The sequence below is a fragment of the Nicotiana attenuata genome, unplaced genomic scaffold, assembly GCF_001879085.1.
Source record: "Nicotiana attenuata strain UT unplaced genomic scaffold, NIATTr2, whole genome shotgun sequence".
NCBI classification, from domain to species: domain Eukaryota; kingdom Viridiplantae; phylum Streptophyta; class Magnoliopsida; order Solanales; family Solanaceae; genus Nicotiana; species Nicotiana attenuata.
Genome location: NW_017671835.1, coordinates 125,020 through 144,059, shown reverse-complemented (window position 1 = coordinate 144,059; position 19,040 = coordinate 125,020).

Here is a 19,040-nt window from a genome sequence, read left to right as displayed (position 1 = left end):
ATATATATAAAACCTATCTTCCCCCTATATCTAACGGTCTTTAACCAGCATACCCCTTCTCGACTATCTTCCACTTTACTTGCTCAAGCATGACCGTATGTATTCTGCTGTGCAAGCCTCTCAATGGCTCGATCTCGGCAGTGGACGAGACGCTCGTCGTCATTACGCCTTAGGGTACGTCCATGGCTAGGTCGACCCTATACCGTTTCCTTTATTGGTAATCCGTGTGTGGCCAGATTTTGACCAATACAGTTAGTCCCTCCGCCTGTTGGGGTCGCCTCTTGGCGAGCTCGATGGGCGGATTCTGTTGATTCAAAAGTTGGGAGAAATCTGATCATTATGCAAGTGTCGAGGTCTTTATGGCGAGGTAGCGACGTGACGATCCGAAAACCTCATTGGACCGTTACATCAGTTCAGAATTGGATTGTCACATCAATCCATGATATCATGAAGGCTTATCATACGTTATCGTGGCGCACGTTTCCCAGGCACCGTATCGTTTTCTATGCCCCTTTCATTTTCTGATTGGCGGCTCTTGGTTTTCCCGCTCAAGGCCTTTATGTCTCTATAAATAAGGGAGAAACCCTCTATTTGATTGTTGCACTTTTCAATTATCAGAGAACTTTGCAAACTTCCTTCCCCTTCTACAGCTTCCCATTCTTCTGCTTCTGCTAGAATACACTGTGATTATTAACCTTTCTCTCTTCATCATCCTTGTTTATTTCGATCAAAGAAGACAAATGGCTGGTACTCCTTCCCAGACTGATAGAGTTGTTGGCGCTCCGGTGCCGGAAAGTGACGTGTCCCTTCTTGGAGAGGGAGAGTGAAGGTGGTGGAAGATGAGGTATTTCCGACGGTGGATGAGATAGTACCCCGCCCGGGGAAGATGAGGACTAACTTTAATAGCCCCGCCGGAAATGAACCAGAGCCCGTCCCTTCTACTATGGATGAAGCGGCGATTACGGCGCTCAAGGCCAAGTGGGGAATCCCTGCCCATATCAAAATGGTACCGACGACGGGGAAGGATATTGTATATTTGTACCGCCCGGGATATTGCGCATTTTATGCGTACCCCTTCGTTATCGGGTACACGCTTCCTCTTCCCTCTCTGGTGGTTGAATTCTGCCACTTCTACGAAGTGTGCCCGGTTAAACTCTCTCTGTACGCGTTTAGACTCTTTCTTATGCTTATCAAGTACGCGGAGCTTGCCGGCTGAGGAATTTCCTTGGCGCACATGCTTCACATCTTTGCCCCTCATTTTCTTCGGGGTACGATGATCCATATGCGCCATCGAGGAACCAAGAGTTTGGTGGTAAAGATGGACGACAAGGCTAATCGCCGCTTTTGGGAAAGCTACTTCTATGTGCGTACATAGCACCTTGTGGCAAACTCGGCAAGGTTTCCTGAGACGTGGAACTTCGCTCGTGAGTTTTCCTTTGTTTCCTTTGTGATTTTTCTTAAGACGATCGTCGATCGTCCTCCTTTAGGTGATATTGCTGAGGACTTGTTTTTGCTTTTGCAGCCGAGAGACTACCCTCCCCCCTCCCGCTAGTTACCGATATCCACGAGTGGGTGAGCGTAATTCTTCCCCATACGATGGATGATTCGTGAGTGGGCGTCCTTCCTTGAGAAGTATGGGCGTAAGCCTCTTACTGGTGAGTCGGCCCGCTGCAGTTTCGCTTTATTCTTTACCTCAGTCTAACCTTGTCGTTATATGATCTAATATTTCCTTATTGGCAGTTCGATAGCGCGAAGGACGAGGGCTCCTCTGCTCGCATTCCGTCAATCACAACACCAGCCCGGCCTGCACCGAGAGCTACTGCCCGATCTGCGCTCGCGGCCAAAGCCGTGTGCGCGAAGGCTACTTCTCAGCTAGAGACTCCGATTCCCGCAGTCCGTTTAACGGGCGAATCTTCCCGCGCTGGTAGTGGAGAGGCACCGTCGAAGAGACGAAGGGTAGTGTTGGAAGAGGCTCCTACCGCCGAAACATCTTCGAGAGGTGACCTTGCCTTGGCGGTGCCTGAAACTGGCGGTGGTGCCAACCCGGCCGTGGAGGCTACACCTGTTGTGAGATATCAAGAGGCTATTATAGCGGAGAGACGGAGTCCCGAGGTTGCCGTTGCTGTTTTTGGCGGCCCTTCGACATCTCGGCCGAACCGCACCCCTTCTTCAGCCGATGAGCGGGGGAAAGGCGTCATGGTTGATGATTATGAGTCCGAATCCGACATTGATCCTGAGGACGTAAGGATGTTCGAGGAGGGCTTTACTCGAACTATAGTGAGAGCGGGAGGCCCTTCTCGAATACTCAAAATTCCGTCGAATCTCAACCTGCTGCAAGACACGGTGGATTTTGTGCCGCAGTTTGACCTTCTATGCTCTGCCCCAGAAAGCGGAGCTCTTCAGGATGTCAGCGACTCTGAGTTGTCACGCAGTGTGGCCGCGATGGGCCTAAGGATGAGTTCCTTTTTGTTTTGTTTTTTTTGTGACCTTTGTCTTTGTGACTCCTTTCTTCTTCTTCTCTCTTTTTATTTTTAGTCTTACATGCTGGAAGTCAAGAGTGCTCGTAGGGCTGAGACGCGGGCCGAGATTTTTCTTAAAATGCTCGAGAAGTATCGGCGGTATCGCAATAGGTGTCGTAGATGTACGAGCGGCACAGGGTGGGTACTGGCACCCAGTCCATCAGGGAGGAGTTGGAGAAAAGAGATCAGGAGCTGGTGCGATCTATCCGCAGATACAGTGAGCTCGAGGATCTGCTCCGTACCAAAAATGAGGAACTCGAGGTGGGCAAAGGGGTTGCCGCGGAGTGCGAGGACCTTCAGGCGAAGGTGTTGTCTTTGCAAGCCGAACTTGAGCAAAATGCTACTAGAGTCAAAGCTTTGAGCGCAGAATGGATGGGGAAGTTGGCCGAGCTGGAAAAGAAAGTGGCTGAGATGGAAAGTGCCGAGGAGGCTCGGACATCGGCTTTGGCGAGAGCGGCGGCGCTGGAGGACACCATCCGCGTCCTCCAATTTGAGTAGGAATCTGAGAGGGTATTGGTAATCGAGGCCGAGAAGGAACAACTGTTGGCCCAGATAAAATCAGCCTCTGCCGCTGTCCCCCGCCGCTTGTATGAGCAATGGGTCCATGCCGAGGCCCAGCGAGATATATGCAAGGGTTTGTGGGAGGCGGGGAATGTTCCAGAGGCCGCCTTTGAAGATATTTGGGCAAAGGCACGCGAGGCTCGCACAGCCTGCAGTTACAACCCTGCGACACCAAAGGCTTGTAAGGGCATTGATAACGAGGATGAGCTCCCTTCTGACGATGATGATGATGTTGGGGAGAACGGCAGTGGGGATGATGATGAGTGAAGCCTTTGCTGCAACCTTCGTACTTAGTTATTTTTTTGTCCTTTTGTTGTTTATTTTCATCTTTTCCTGAGGGCCCATTTCGGCCTTTTGTAGGGTGCGGCTGTCGCGCACGTATATTTGAATAAAATAGTTGTTTTGCCTTCGTTTGTGTATCTTTTGATTTTAATTGTGATGAGTCCCTGACCCTTTTACTTGTGAATCCGAACTTGCGAGATCGTGCGAGGTTGACTTCTGATTTGCCAACTCAGGCGGAACCAACCTTAATTCAGACGAGGTCGAATTTAAATTCGCCATCCTGGCGAAGTCAGTTTTGACTTGTATACTCGAGTGGGATTGAATTCTGACTTACCAATTTAGGGGAAGTTAATTTTTCCATATGTATTCGAGCGAGGTCGAACTTGGAGTTGCCAACTTGGGCGAAAGTTTGACTTATATGCTCATACGTGGTTGAAATTGGAGCCGCCATCCTGGGCGAAGTCAATTTCTGACTTATATACTCGAACGAAGTCGAAATTTGATCTGTTGATTCGGGTGGGCGAATTTTTACTTTTACTCGGCAGTGGCCGATGGCCGTAAGGGTGTTAATTCGAGCGAGGTCAAAATTGTAACCCGTTGTAAATTCGAGCGAGGTTGAACCTTCCTTTCATATGGTGATGGACGATGGCCGTAAGGGTGTTAATTCGAGCGAGGTCAAAATTATTACCCGTTGTAAATTCGAGTGAGGTCGAACCTTCCTTTCATATGGTGATGGCCGATGGCCGTAAGGGTGTTAATTCGTGCGAGGTCGAAATTGTAACCGATTGTATTATTTTTATTGAAGAATGTTATTCATCGCCGTATGTTTATGCGTGTGTCAGGGCTAGTCCTAGTTCGCTTAACCTTGCTTTCCTTTGGAGAATATTATGCGTTTCATGAGTGAGTCCCAATCTTGGAGATTGTTTCTTAAAAGTCGACCCGTGCCGAACCGTCTCTGTTATTTGTTGTATGGTACGGCTTAGAGGGCTTTGTTCGGTCGTTGCTTTCGAGATGGCGTGGTTGGGAACTTTTTCTTAGGGTGTTTTGGTGGTGTCTGTTCCTCGTATGCGTACCTATGAGAGTGTTCGTGTTCCTGTTCTGACCCAACAAGAGAGCGTGATAAGTTAAACCCATACGAAATTGCCTTACCTCGGCCTGGCAAGTCGGTGAAAGGAGGAGCAGCGCTCTAAGGTCGCTCACTTTGCCTCGTACCCGAATGATGGTTTCAGGTTTGGCAGCCGTGTTCGGCTTCGTCGTTACTCGTGCCTAGGCTTCTCGTGGGTTGGACTTACCTTGCCCGTTGGGACATCGAGACCGAGTCCCAGTCCAATATGCGTAAACAATAAAGGAAACATGTTATACTTTGTTCATAAATTATCCAGTGCGTGTGGGTACGAAATCATCCTACTGTGGGGGTCACACAGTAGGCTATCATCCCTTCCTAAGAGGTGGTAGTACAGGCCGGTATACAAGGTGAATACGTCACATAGGGTTGTGGTCATGACAAGCGTATAACGACCGTGATCCTACTTTAAACATGCATATGATGTGCCAAACCCATCGCTACAGGTGAGGTGTGGGTTTTGCATAGACATCGATCGCAATTTCTATTTTATGTAGAGATCTGCCTAGCTTGGCACGGTTGTCTCAAAAGCTTATCTACCATTTCTTTCGAGTTGGTGTTTATACCGAAATGGGGAGGTTGTGACAGCCTGGAAGTAATACTTGGCTAGTCCTAGATCTAAAGGAAACTAAAAAATTTGGTTAAGAAATCCCCACAAATAGCGCCGAATTGTTTGACCAAAAAGTGTTGAGCCTTTTAGTTAAACCAATTTTTAATGATATAATAGAGGGTAAATCCTAGCCAAACATAATTAACTTTAGATCTAAGCATATTGGATACTAGAAGAAAATGAGGTTGAGTTTATATAACACTTCTCAAAATGATTAAAAGACATCAAACGTAAATGATAACCTTACATCTTTGATATATTATTCCGTATGCGTAAGAGCAAAGAAGATAAGGAAGGAATCTCATTGATAACTATGAGATCTAGCTTTATTGATTCAACAATAGCGATTACAAAGGTTTGTAACCCAAAATCTAGACTTCTGGCTTCGTTACTCAGAGGTCTCCTCCAAGTCTTCCGTCCTTTTTTTCTCTTATCAGACCCCCCTTTTCTTTCTGCTTTATCTTTGATATATATAGTACCCATCTTCCCCCTATATCCAACGGTCTTTAACCAGTATACCCCTTCTCGACTATTTTTCTCTTTACTTGCTCAAGCATGACCGCATATGTGCAAGCCTCTCGATGGATCGATCTCGGCAGTGGCCGAGATGCTCGTCGTCATTATGCCTTATGGGTACGTCCATGGCTAGGTCGACCCTTTACCATTTTCTTTATTAGTAATCCGCTTGTGGTCAGATTTTGACCCATACAGGGAGGGTGTTATCTACGGTTCGAACGAATCTAGTAACTTTTTGCTTAGACCATATATTTGTATATGAAAATTCATTAAATATGTATAAATACTTACTCCCTCTCAAGGGCGGCCCGATCAATTTCGTGGCCTAAAGCCAAACATTATGAGGGGCCTTAACTTTTTAATTAATAAAAAATATTTTATTTTTGTTTGAAGTCTATTTTTCTAACTTTTTTAGATGCAAAGTTATTATTAATTTTTTATAATCAATATCTCCCAATAAGTCTATCAGTTTCTCCTAATAAGTCTTTCTCAATTGACAATATAGTCAATTCATTTTATATCTTTGAGACATTGATGATCTTAGGTAAGGTTTTATCAATTTCAATTTTTAAAACACTTTTTTCCGCTAAAGCAACAGTAATAAGAGTTATTAACATTATTCTATAAGTAATATAGACATTTGGAAAATAATCAAATCTTTTTATTTGATTGAGTACATCAATTAAACTGTTATCTTATTTGTATTTTTTTAAATATTATTAATCCAGAAAAGAAATCTAAACTATCAATATTGGGTTGATTATTATGATTTAAGAAGCATTCAAGATGAAGACAATATTTTTTTCAAATTTCCATCATCTAGTAATCTCAGGTTTTACCGCTGAATAGAAAACCTAAAATATTTTCATATGCCTCTAATTGTTCAAATTTATTTTAAAGTAAAAAAATAACCTTGTCTACTACTCTCTCCGGTCCATAATAAGGGACTTTTTTGACTTTTATTTTGGTCCAGAATAAGTGTTCTTTTATATAATCAAGAAGGAATTGACTTTGTAATTTGCCTTATTTACATATCTCTATGTGTCAAGTTAACAACATATACATTTTAATTAAGGATAATTTAGTCAAAATACATTTTTGTTCTTGGAGTCAATATTTTCTTAAAAGGCACAATTAAAAATTTATTTATTGTGGACCAGAGGGAGCATGCATAAAAAGTAATCAATTCTAAAGGACTCTTCGAAAGATTTTGAGATTTCACCATTGACATTCTCCTCAAATTGTTTCTTCCTATATATTACACGTTTTTTATGAAATTCTGGTTCGATATTAATTTCAAATGCAATTTCCTTGGCAGAAATCAAAGAAGTTGCAAATCCTTCGTCTCTATATTTGTTAAATAAAGAAATCAAACCTTTTGACTTCACATAACTTTATTTTTTTTATATATAGCCTATTAGGTGTAAAAAAAAAATGGGCCTCCACAAATGTGGGCCGCCCCTACTCCATCCGTTCACTTTTACTTGGCATGCATACTAGAGATAGATTTTCATTTTTACTTGTCACTTTACGCATATCAAGATAAGACAATTTTTTTTTCCTGTTATATCCACAGTATTTATTACTCATTTCAAATCATTTTCTCAAATCCAATAAAATATGCATCAATTAATATGAGTATCATGGGTAAATTATGCACTTCATTTGTTATTTCTTAAGGGGAGTGAAAAGTCAAAATGTGCCAACTGAAAGTGAACGGAAGGAGTAATTGCTGCCGTAACTAATTATGAGCTATGAGTTCGATTGCAAATTCTGAATTCATAAACTATAAATCCTGGCTCGACTCCAACAAGTATAGCAGTCCAAGAAATGCCAAATGTTGACCCATCCTTAGCGTTCACACCTGAACGATTTGTGAGTCATCATATCAAAATATTTTGAGCATTCAATCTGAAAGCTTAAAACAAGAAACGAAGCGATCCAAATTTTTTCTAAAACCCTTTACGCAACTCATGTCAAGGGATATATTGTACTCTTCCGGTTTCAAATTAGATGAATTACTCTCCTTTTTAGTTTGCTAAAAAATAAATGATATATTTTAAATTTGGAAATAGTTCAACTTTAAATTTTTTATTTTACCCATTTTACCCTTAATGAGAAGCTTTTATAACCACAAATGTTATGGCTCACAAAGCTTTTACCCTTTAAGCTTTTAAGACCACAAGTTCCAAAAGTCTTTTCTTTTTTATAAACTTCCTGCCGAGTCAAACTAACTCATCTAAATTGAAACGGAAGGAATAATATATAACAGAGAGAGATCCCAAAAACTAATTAATAACATGGTTGTCTGAAAATGATACAAGGCCAAGGGCTACAAGCAATTGCATTTCAATTTGTTGGTCAATACAGTTTGCCAAAAGTAAACTCTTTATTCTACAAATTCGAATATTTCATAAGTTAATTAAGAATCGGAAAAATATTGACGTAACATAAATCATTGAAGGAATGCTGGATTTATGGTACTATATTGCATGGGTCAAAATCAAATCAGAGAAATTCGACTTGCGGAGACAATTGTCATGAGTAACATGCGAATCGAATTGAGCTGTCTGGCCGAGATCGAGCAGTGATCAATAAGGCCGAGGTCGAGCAGTGATCAATAAGGCCGAGGTCGAGCAGTGATCAATAAGGCCGAGGTCGAGCAGTATAGATAGATGTAATAGCTAGTTTTGCTTTGGAATCTTCAAAGGGAATATTCTACTGGATATTCCCTCTAATTGTACTTTTTAGGGTTTTCTAGGGATATCCCTTATAGGAAGAGATGACTTCTCGAGGGGCAGACTCTCTATGTCTAGAAAAAATAAAAAACACATCTCTCTAAAGAGATTAGATGATCTGTTATCCCACACTCCCCATGAGGTCCGAAAAGGGTCCTAAGATTCTTGTATTTGTCTATCATTCATCTTTATCAAATGAAAGAGGATTCGCTTCACTCAAGATTCGGTGAATCTTCTCCTTTGTTTACGTTTTATCGCCATTTAATGTATGGTCTTTTTCATACTGTTAGATCCGGCCATAACTACTGCCAACATTTGTACTTAACTATAGTTTTCTATTCATGTTATCCATCTCAGATCTAGAATTGATTATCCTTAACTAGGATTTACCCTCTATCTTCTTATTTAACTAGTTTAACAAAATGTCTATACTTTTTGGTAAAATAATTTGGCGTCGTCTTTGGGAATTTTCTAGTTAAAATTTTAGTTTTCTCTAGATCTAAAATTCAATTCTAGTTCCACTTTCTGTTCATTGTAGCGTCACCCTTTCGTTACAAATGCAAACTTGACAAACTGTAGGCAAAATCTTTAAAGCATGCCTTTTGTGATATCTGTGGCTTAACTTTCTCACTCTTCTTTGATCTTTGTGGTGTTTCGTCCTTTCTAATCCTAAAAAGTGTCATTAAGGAAGCGAAGGTTAAAAACAATTTTATTAAAAGTAAGTCATCTCATAAGGATGTTTGTGGTATACTGTCAGTGTCATGCAACACATACCAAGTTCCTAAACTCAAGATTGGTTTTGTGCAACCAAGATTGGATTGGGTTACTAACGCGTCGGGATTGGGACTGGGACTCAAACTCGAGGTCCCAACAGGCGAAGTAATTTGCCAGTCCATAAGATACCCAAATCTGAGTAACAACGAAGCCGAGCACGAGGCCGTGATTGTAAGTCTAAAGCTAGCACTCGAGTACGGACAGAACGGGTCATCCTACGGTGCGACTCTCAGCTCGTTGTCAATCAAGTCACAGGGACTTTCCAAATCAAGGAACAAAGACTGCAAAAATACCATGCCGAGATCTGCAAGCCGTTACCCGAGTTTGGCGAATGCCGGCTCGACCAAATCCCTCGAGCACAGAATATCAAAGCAGATAGCCTTGCCAAATTGGTAGCGGCCACTAAAAGCATAACCGGAGAAGGGAACGTGGTCACTCTCCTCCACTCGTCGACCGATCAAATCGAGGTAACGAAAGAATTTTCATTTGGTTTTAACTGATTGTTGTTCTAAGTGGAATAGAAGCAGGAGCATTCTCCCAGATACGCGAACAGTGAACGATCGTCGTCAAAGCAAATCCGAAGATGCCAAGAAGCCATATAGACTGTGACTGGACTGTTAGCCCAGAAAACATGTAAATCTCTCCGATATTTGTAGGCAAAGCATGAGTGCATGAAGCTCACCCGCATTTTCGCCAAAGCGATGCTGCATCAATTAAACAAGTTATATTCGACCTTACTCGAACTCACATTCGACGCTCGAATTCACATTCGACCTCACTCGACTTAAACATTCGACCTCGCTCGAATTCACATTCGACCTCGCTCGAATTAAACATTCGACCTCACTCGAATTCACATTCGACCTCGCTCGAATTAAACATTCGACCTTGCTCGAATCAAACATTCGACCTCGCTCGAATCAATATTCGACTACGCTCGAATCAATATTCGACCTCGCTCGCATTCACATTCGACATCGCTCGAATTTACATTTGACCTCGCTCGAATTTACATTCAACCTCGCTTGAATCAACATTCGACCTTGCTCGAACTCACAGTCGATGCTCGAATATATAGTCGACCTCGCTCGAATCGACATTCAACCTCGCTCGAATTCACATTCGACCTCTCTCTAGTTAAACATTCGACCTCGCTCGAATTCACATTCGACCTCGCTCGAATTAAACATTCGACCTCGCTCGAATCGACATTCGACCTCGCTCAAATTCACATTCGAACTCGCTCGAATTCACATTCGACCTTGCTCGAATCAACATTCGACCTCGCTTGAACTCTCATTTGACGCTCGAATATACATTCGACCTCGCTTGAATTTACCTTCGACCCCGCTCGAATTTCACATTCGACCTCGCTCGAATCAACATTCGATCTCGCTCAAATTTACATTCGACCTCGCTCGAATAAACATTCAACCTCGCTCGAACTCACATTCGATGCTCGAATATACATTCGACCTCGCTCGAATCGACATTCGACCTCGCTCTAATCAACATTCGACCTCGCTCGAATTTACATTCGACGTCGCTTAAATCCACATTCAACCTCGCTTGAATTAAACATTATACCTCGCTCGAATCAACATTCATCCTCGATTGAATTTATATTCGACCTCGCTCGGGTGTATTTCGGGTTGTATCGCGCTCTTATTTGATATTTCAACGTCGTTTCTTTGGACATAAAGGGGTACCATATTAATCAAATAATCTCCAAATTAAGTTTTTATTGAACCATTAGATCTGTATCGTAATTACGGAGTCATAACAAAAAGAATCGTCGAATTTGGACATCGTATGAGGAAGTTATGCTCATTTTTGTGTCGGGAAAACTGCTGCTTCTGGTATGGTCGCAATTGCGAACATAACCATCGCAATTGCGATGACCAGTTCGCAATTGCGAACTTTTTGTCGCAAATGCGACCCTTTCCAGCCCTTCTTTGTTCGCAATTGCGAAGGCCTTCTTCGCTTTTGCGAGGGTTCGCAATTGTGAACCCTGGTTCGCAAATGCGACATCTGCGGCTTGATTTTAGCTGTGTAACTCGAGTTTTTGCTTCATTTTATCATATTTTGAACCCTAGGTCCGAGAATGAGCGATTTTGAGAGTGGATTTTCATATCAAATCATTTGGTAAGTTCCTCTAACTAATTTTCAATTATATTTTGTGATTATACCTTAGATTTAACATCAAAATTCATGAGAATCTAAAGGAAAATTTGGGGTTTTAAAGAAAAACCTAGAAATTGAGATTTTTGGATTTTGACCACGATTTTGGACATGGAATTGAGAATAAATTATATATTTGAGTACGTAAGGTCATGGGTAAACTTTATCTTCGGAAAATTTTGGAATCCGGACACGTGGGCCCAAGGACAATTTTGTCAACTTTTCGTTCGGGGTTAGGAATTGTTATAAATTAGACTATAATGAGTAATTGAACATATATTAATGGGTTTATATAATTATTGGCTAGTTTTGGAGCATTTTTGCATCGATTTGAGTCTTCGAAAGGGTGTGGAATGCCGGTTATGGAACTTCGGAGCGAGGTGAGTCTCCTTTCTAACCTTGTAAGAGGGAATTGTCCCCATGGGTGAGTTAATTGGTTATGTGCTCCTATTTGTGGGGGGCTACGTACGCACGAGGTGACGAGAGTCCGTGCGTAGCTACTATTATGCTATTGTCCGGGTAGTCTAGGACCCAAAAGCATGCTATACTTGGATTAATTGTAAACTTATTGATAGCCTGAATTGCTTAAATCATATTGAACTAGTAAACGAATTTCTAAAAAGATTAAATTTCATTTTCTTAAATTGTTAAAGGAGAATTGGCTTTATTTGGATAAATATTCCCCGATAAATTCTTAATTGACTGGTTGAGCATGTATTTCTACGTGTACCTGCGTCGCATGTATGATTCGCGAGCAGGGTGTTTGTTTATTTTATGTTCACCGCGTCGCAAGATAGTTCGCGAGTGGGGTAATAGATGCATCTATGGTTTGAGCCGTTCGACCCTCGGCAGTGCACAGTTTACATTTCTGTTGGAGCGGGCCGTCGACCTCGGCATGATTTGCGCATGATATATATATTGTTGCCTGGGAATTTTAAATGTTGATATTGCCTTTCATGGCTTGATATAAATTGATAAGATAATGAAAAGTAAATCTTGAAAATCCTTTATTATTTGTTAAAGGTGTTTATCTGTTTTCCGGCTATGTGAGTTAGAACTGCTATATAAATCCATGATTTTCTCACATTTTTAGTATATTATTATTTGACCTCTAGCAAGTGTTGAAGTCGACCTCTCGTCTCTACTTCTTCGAGATTAGACGGGATACTTGCTGAGTACACGTTGTTTTCGTACTCATACTACACTTGCTGTGCATTTTTGTTGCACAGGTTTATGTGTGGCTAGTGGCTTAGTGGCATAGCGGCATTGTTGACACGGAGACTAGGTGAGCTGTATTTCCTCGAGGCGACCCGCAGCTAGTATATTCTCTCTAAGGATTCTATTTATTTCCTGTCCAATTATATTCCAGACAGTCGTTGTACTTATTCGGTTTTTCTTAGAAATTGGCACTTGTGACACCGGGTTCTGGTAGGATTTTTGAATTATTCAGTATTAAGTCTTTTATCGACTTTATATTCATTTCTGTAAAATTTCATTATTTATTATTTAATGTATAAGAAAAATGATTTCCGCAAATACTAAAATTGGAATTTAATTATGCACTCTTGGTTGGCTTGCCTGATAGCGGTGTCCGGCGCCACCATGACCCTTAGTGGATTTTGGGTCATGACAATTTCAACACTCTATTCACCACCAACTTACAAACCTCACCATACACCTTTCCTATACAATCTCATCACACATTATCCACACAGGAAAAAGAAATATTATCCGCCAACTCCAAGACACAGAGATACTTAGAGTAATTCACTCTTTCAAGCCCTACAGAGCGCTTGGCCCGGATGGCCTACACCTCCACTTTTACCAAACATATTGGCATGAGATAGGCCCCTCTGTCACCTCCCTTTGTCATACAATTTTCACTGAAGGTTCCATAGCTGAAGAAATCAATCATACCTACCTCTGCCTAATATCTAAACAAAGAAATGCGGCTCAACTCGCCCAATTTAGACCCATCAGTTTATGTAACACCATTTACAAAATTATTATCAAAATGTTAGTAAACCGTATTAAACAATTCCTCTCAAATATAATTAACCCGACCCAAGCCAGTTTCCTTCAGGGACGTAGAGCATATGACAATGCCATAATCGTACAGAAAATTCTCAATAGATTTAAAACCATGAAAGGAAAAGTCCCTCATATGCCCCTCAAATTAGACCTCGAAAAGGCCTTTGACCGCATGGAATGGTCTTTCATTAAACGAGCCCTGACCTATTTTAACTTCCCACAGAATATCATCACCTTAATTGTGTCTTGTGTCACCACGTCTTCTATCTCTATCCTCTTCAATGGTGCACCTACGGAATACTTCCAACCCACTCGAGGTATTCGTCAAGGAGACCCGCTCTCACCATACCTTTTCATACTATGCATGGAAATGCTTGGACGCTCTATTGAACAAGCAGTAGTCTATAAACACTGGACTATAAACACTGGGCACCCATTACCATAGCCAAATCAGGACCGCAACTCTCCTATTTGTTCTTCGCAGATGACATCATACTCACATCACAAATTGCTACTACTTCATGTCACGCCATCATTGATACACTAAACCTTTTTACCCAGATGGTCGGACAAAAGATAAACTTTGCCAAATCAAAAATTTTCTTCTCTAAAACTCCTTCTTAGATAACAAAACTTATGTTCTCAGCTCCTCTAATATGGCTAAGGCACCTCATTTGGCAGATATCTAGGTTTTTCACTATTTCTAAGAAAACTAGTAAAGCGGGATTTCTAATACCACCTTGACAACTTCAAGGAAAGATTATCCGGTTGGAAGACTAAATGTATGACACTGACAGGGCGAACTACCCTTATACTCTCTACCCTTAACTCCCTCCCAAATCATACCATGCAATATATTTCAATCCCCCCAACTATCATTAAATCGATGGAACACTACCAAAAAAACTTTCTTTGGGGATCGACGTCACAGAAAAAACGACTCCATCTTCTTAATGGTTAGCTATAACCATACCTAAAGACAAGGGCGGTCTTGGGATCCAAAATCTAACCATAAAAAATAAAGCCACACTCGCGAACCTAGCCTGGCGATTATTCAAAAATCCCTCCACACTATGGGCTTCCATCCTCCTATCCAAATATCTAAATTCTAAATCCACATCCTCCACATGGCAAAATATCATACAAGGATGGAAATACTGTACCTTGGGTACCAAATGGATCATTGCCAATGGTCACCACACCAATTTTTGGCATGATCATTGGATCTCAACAGGGACATCCTTACGATCTCTTGTAATGGGACCACTGCCACAATCAGCTCAATATACCACTGTGAGCCATTACGCTAATAATGCTAGCTGGAACCTCACCCATGTCCCCTTTGACATGCCCCCATACCTCCTCCATAGGATTCATAGTATACACTTACCCCTCTTCCAAACACAACCTGACACACTCATTTAGGGTTTAACACCCTCATGTACCTTTACCATTAAATCGTGTTACAATACACTAATACCACAAGCACCCTACCCATATACATGGTTATGGAAACTCCATCTGCCGCCAAAATTAAAACATTTTCTCTGGCTATGTAGCCATCAAAGACTACCAACCAATACATACTTATTACATCTTAAGATTACAACTACTGACATTTGCCACCTTTGCTCAACTGCACCGGAATCCTTACACCACCGCTTTTTTGAATTCCAACACACACGACCTATATGGGAAAAATTAGGTCTCCACAACTATACACACCACCCACGACAATCACACACCCATTTTTTCGATCAAATTTATCACCTCATTAAGTAAATACCCAGAACCACTCCACACAATATTCCTCTCACCACTCTTATACCATTCATACTATGGGGTATCTGGCTCAACCGAAACAATAATATATTCAACAATCGCAAAGACCCTCCAAACTACTATAACATAATACAGCGTGCAACAGAATTTTACTTCCTCACAAACACAATACCACCATGCAAGCCTTTAACACCCCTCCACATCAAATGGAACCCCCAGCACCAAATTACTATAAACTTAACACTGACGGGGCAGCTTGTCAAACGATAGGGGCCAATGGTATTGGTGGAGTTATACGATCGAACACCGGAACATGGCAAATAGGCTATTCTGGTAACATCGCCAATGCTAATAGCATCCAGACAGAACTTACAACCATACTCTATGGTCTACGCCTATCACTGCAATATGGCTATCAACCGCTAGAAATCAATATTGATGCCATAGAGGTAATTACATTATTACAAAATGTGCTACTAGATGAGTCCGGAACCAAAATGTGGTTCTTTTGGACTCAAAGTACACAATTAGGTGGAAAAAAAGTTACATTTTATGTATAACGCCACAATACCTGGCGCTATACATTAACGGTGCAGGTATAACGCCATAATACCTGGCGTTATACCCCTTTTTAAAATTCCATCCGTCTTCTTCATCGTTTCTGCTTCAGAGACTCCATTATTTTACTCCTCCTTCTCTTCTTGGTCCCCCCATACTCGCTACTGCCCACCTTCTTAAAAAAAAAAAATTCTGGGTCCCCCCGGCACATAAAACTTGAAGAACGTAGGTCCCACATTCGAGCAGAGCTTCGTGTTATTGTTGATTCACACTTTCGGAGTCAAAAATTCGATCTATTTGCTTTCCGAAAATTCTAAATCGAGGTATTTCGATTTATTTTAAGTTGAAACTTTTATAATAATGCATATTACTTGATTTGTATGTGTTCTATTTCGGTTTATGTTTTTTTTTCGAAACTAGCATGTTAAATTTATCCGGATTTAATATTAGTATTTTTTAATAAAATATAAATTTGTCATAGAAAACATAATTAAGTTATTAAAATATTAGTGGTTAATATTAGTGTTTTAATATTAAAATATTAGTCTTTTAATATCAAATAATATTAGTGTTTAATAAAAAAACATAATTAGTAATTTGTACAATTAAGTTATTAAAAAATATGAATTTAAATTATAAGAAAAACACATAAATATTTATGATAGTTTGGTGCCACTGGGCCTAAAAATATCGAGCCAGATACCCATAGGTATATATATATATATATATATATATATATATATATATATATATATATATATATATATATATATATAATTTGTACAATTAAGTTATTAAAAATTATGAATTTAAATTATAATAGTCTTACTTTATTTTTATTTTCTCGTTATCTTAAGAAATTAAATATAACAAGAAAAATGTAGTGATTCCANGTGCAGTGAGTGGTATGGAATTTGAAGTGAAGATCAAGGTAACGGTTCGGTGTTGAAAAGGATGTCACAAGCTCGAATGAGCAGGAAAGTAGATTCGAGGTTTAAGGTAAGTTGGTATTGTCTTCAGCGTCACCCGAGATCGGTGTTTTGTGAAAAAGGCTTTGCATCCTGGTTAATGATTCTTGATCGCTTTTCAGCGTTAGTGCGGCTGGTGGTTTGGAGGTACGACCCAGTTATTTGTTATGGTAGGTTGTGGGAGTGTGTCCCACAGGAAGATTGTATAGGTGTGGCAGGTAGTCACTTGATTGATTAAAGACTTAAACCAAATAAGAAGGTTGTGATAATATCGTTGATTTGAGAATAAAATGCCTGGAGGGCACTCAGTCTATTAAGTTGTGGAATGTGGAGGATTTCTCCGGTTATGATGGTTGTTCTTATGCGTTATGAAAGAAAGGAGAGTTATTATGGACCTTGGAAAGGTTACTAGCATAGTCAGTGCGTCCAGAATTAGCTTGAGGTCGATGGAGGGATTCAAATGTGAATATGGGCTCTATATCAGGCCAAACGTGTCCATTTCAGTAATGCGCTCCTTATGGAGGAGTAGTCAGGGTGTTATTTCTTTGTCAGATATTTCATGTAGTGATCCATTGCGCCGTGTGAGTTGTGAGACGGCTTGAGAAATTGCTTATGTGTTGAGGATCCGTGTGGAAATGATGTATTATGAGCAAAATGGCTTTTGAGATTCAGATTGTATATCGCACCTCAGTTGTGCTTGAGTTTTGTAGCTTATAGCGCTATATGTCCCTTCAGGGATGGTATTATGCACCTAGCGTGCTTGTGACCGATATTCGATATTTTATTGTAATGAGCAAATCTAGCTCGATGTGCACCTCCTTATGTGAGATCTATGTGTGGATCGGGTGGCACGCCGCCATGGGTATGTTATTTGGATCGGGTTGCGCGCCGCGACAGTGTGATGTTCAATATAGTTTTCTGTATACTATTTTTGTATGCCTTGCTTCCTATTTTCTAAGGAAAGTCCGTATTGGTGCGTGAGTTAGGTAGTTCCTTCCAGAGTTTGTTTTCCTTTTGTATCGCATTCGATTGGTAGCCTATTGGCACATTGTGGCATCATATGAGACTTCTGATTATGTCCGGGGTGGCTTATTGCCTGAGCAGTTCGTATTGGGTGAGACGAGATCACTGGATTTAGGATCAGTGCAATCTGACTATGTGAAGTATATTATGGAGCTAAGACCATTAGTTGTTTCAGAATGAGGTGATGGTTCTTGTCAGGAGTATAGACCTAATGATTTGTTGATTCGGCAGCCGGTTATGGATTTCTACACATCTCTTCCGTCATGGCGATATTGTAAGAATTAGAGCAAGACCTATGTAGGTCATGAGGTGCAATGAGGGCATCGGATTCGTGGAATTTCGATTAACTCGATCAGGGGATGTTATTGTGGTTCTGTGAGTAAAGTTGTGTAAGTTGTGAATTCAGCTAAGGTATGCAGTCATGTTTGGGGCTGCGTGTAGTTATTGATACGGGGAGCGTATGTTGGAAACAGGTCGAGCATAGAATTCCGGATGTTGGAATTATGCTCTAAGGCTTATTTGCTTGAATCAAGGGAATATCTTCAGAATTGATCGAGCTAATGTACTCAACTGAGTTGTGGTAGCACGGGAAGGTGCATGAGGTATTAAACTGTGATTTCAGACTACTTCGGTGTAGTTCTCAGCACGTTCGAGGACGAACATAGGTTTAAGTGGGAGAGAATGTAGCGACCCGACCGGTCGTTTTGAGCCCTAGCGCGTCGTTTAGCAGTCTGAGGCCATGAGCAGCTTCATTTCAGGTATTATGACTTGTACGCGTGGTCAGAATTGAATTTGCGGCAAGTTCAGAGTTGATTTGGAGAGAGAATTCTCATTTCGGAAGCTTAAAGTTGAAAGAATTAACTAGGATTGGATTTTTGAGTAAACGACCTCGGAATCGGGATCTGAAGGTTCCAGCAGGTTTGTATGATGATTTCGGACTTGGGCGTATGCGCGGATCGGGTTTTGGATGACCCGGGAGCGTTTTGGCGCCTATTGTGGAAAGTAGCATTTTGAAAGAAATTTCATAAGTTTGGGTTGAAGTGCATTTCAGTGATATCGATGTCCGTTTGGGATTCCGAGTCTGGCAGTAGCTCTGTATGGTGATTTTGGAGTTGAGAGCGTGATCGGAAGTGAATTCGGAGGTCTGTAGGTCATTTTGAAGCCATTTGGCTAAAAATAGAAATTTGAAGGTTTTTCAGAAGTTTGACCGGAAGTGGACTTTTTGATATCGAAGTCGGATTCAGATTCCGGAAGTTGGAGTAGGTCCGTAATGTCAAATATGACTTGTGTGCAAAATTTGAAGTCAATCGGATGTGATTTGATAGGTTTCGGCATCGAAAGTAGAAGTTTGAAGTTCTAAAGTTCATAAGCTTG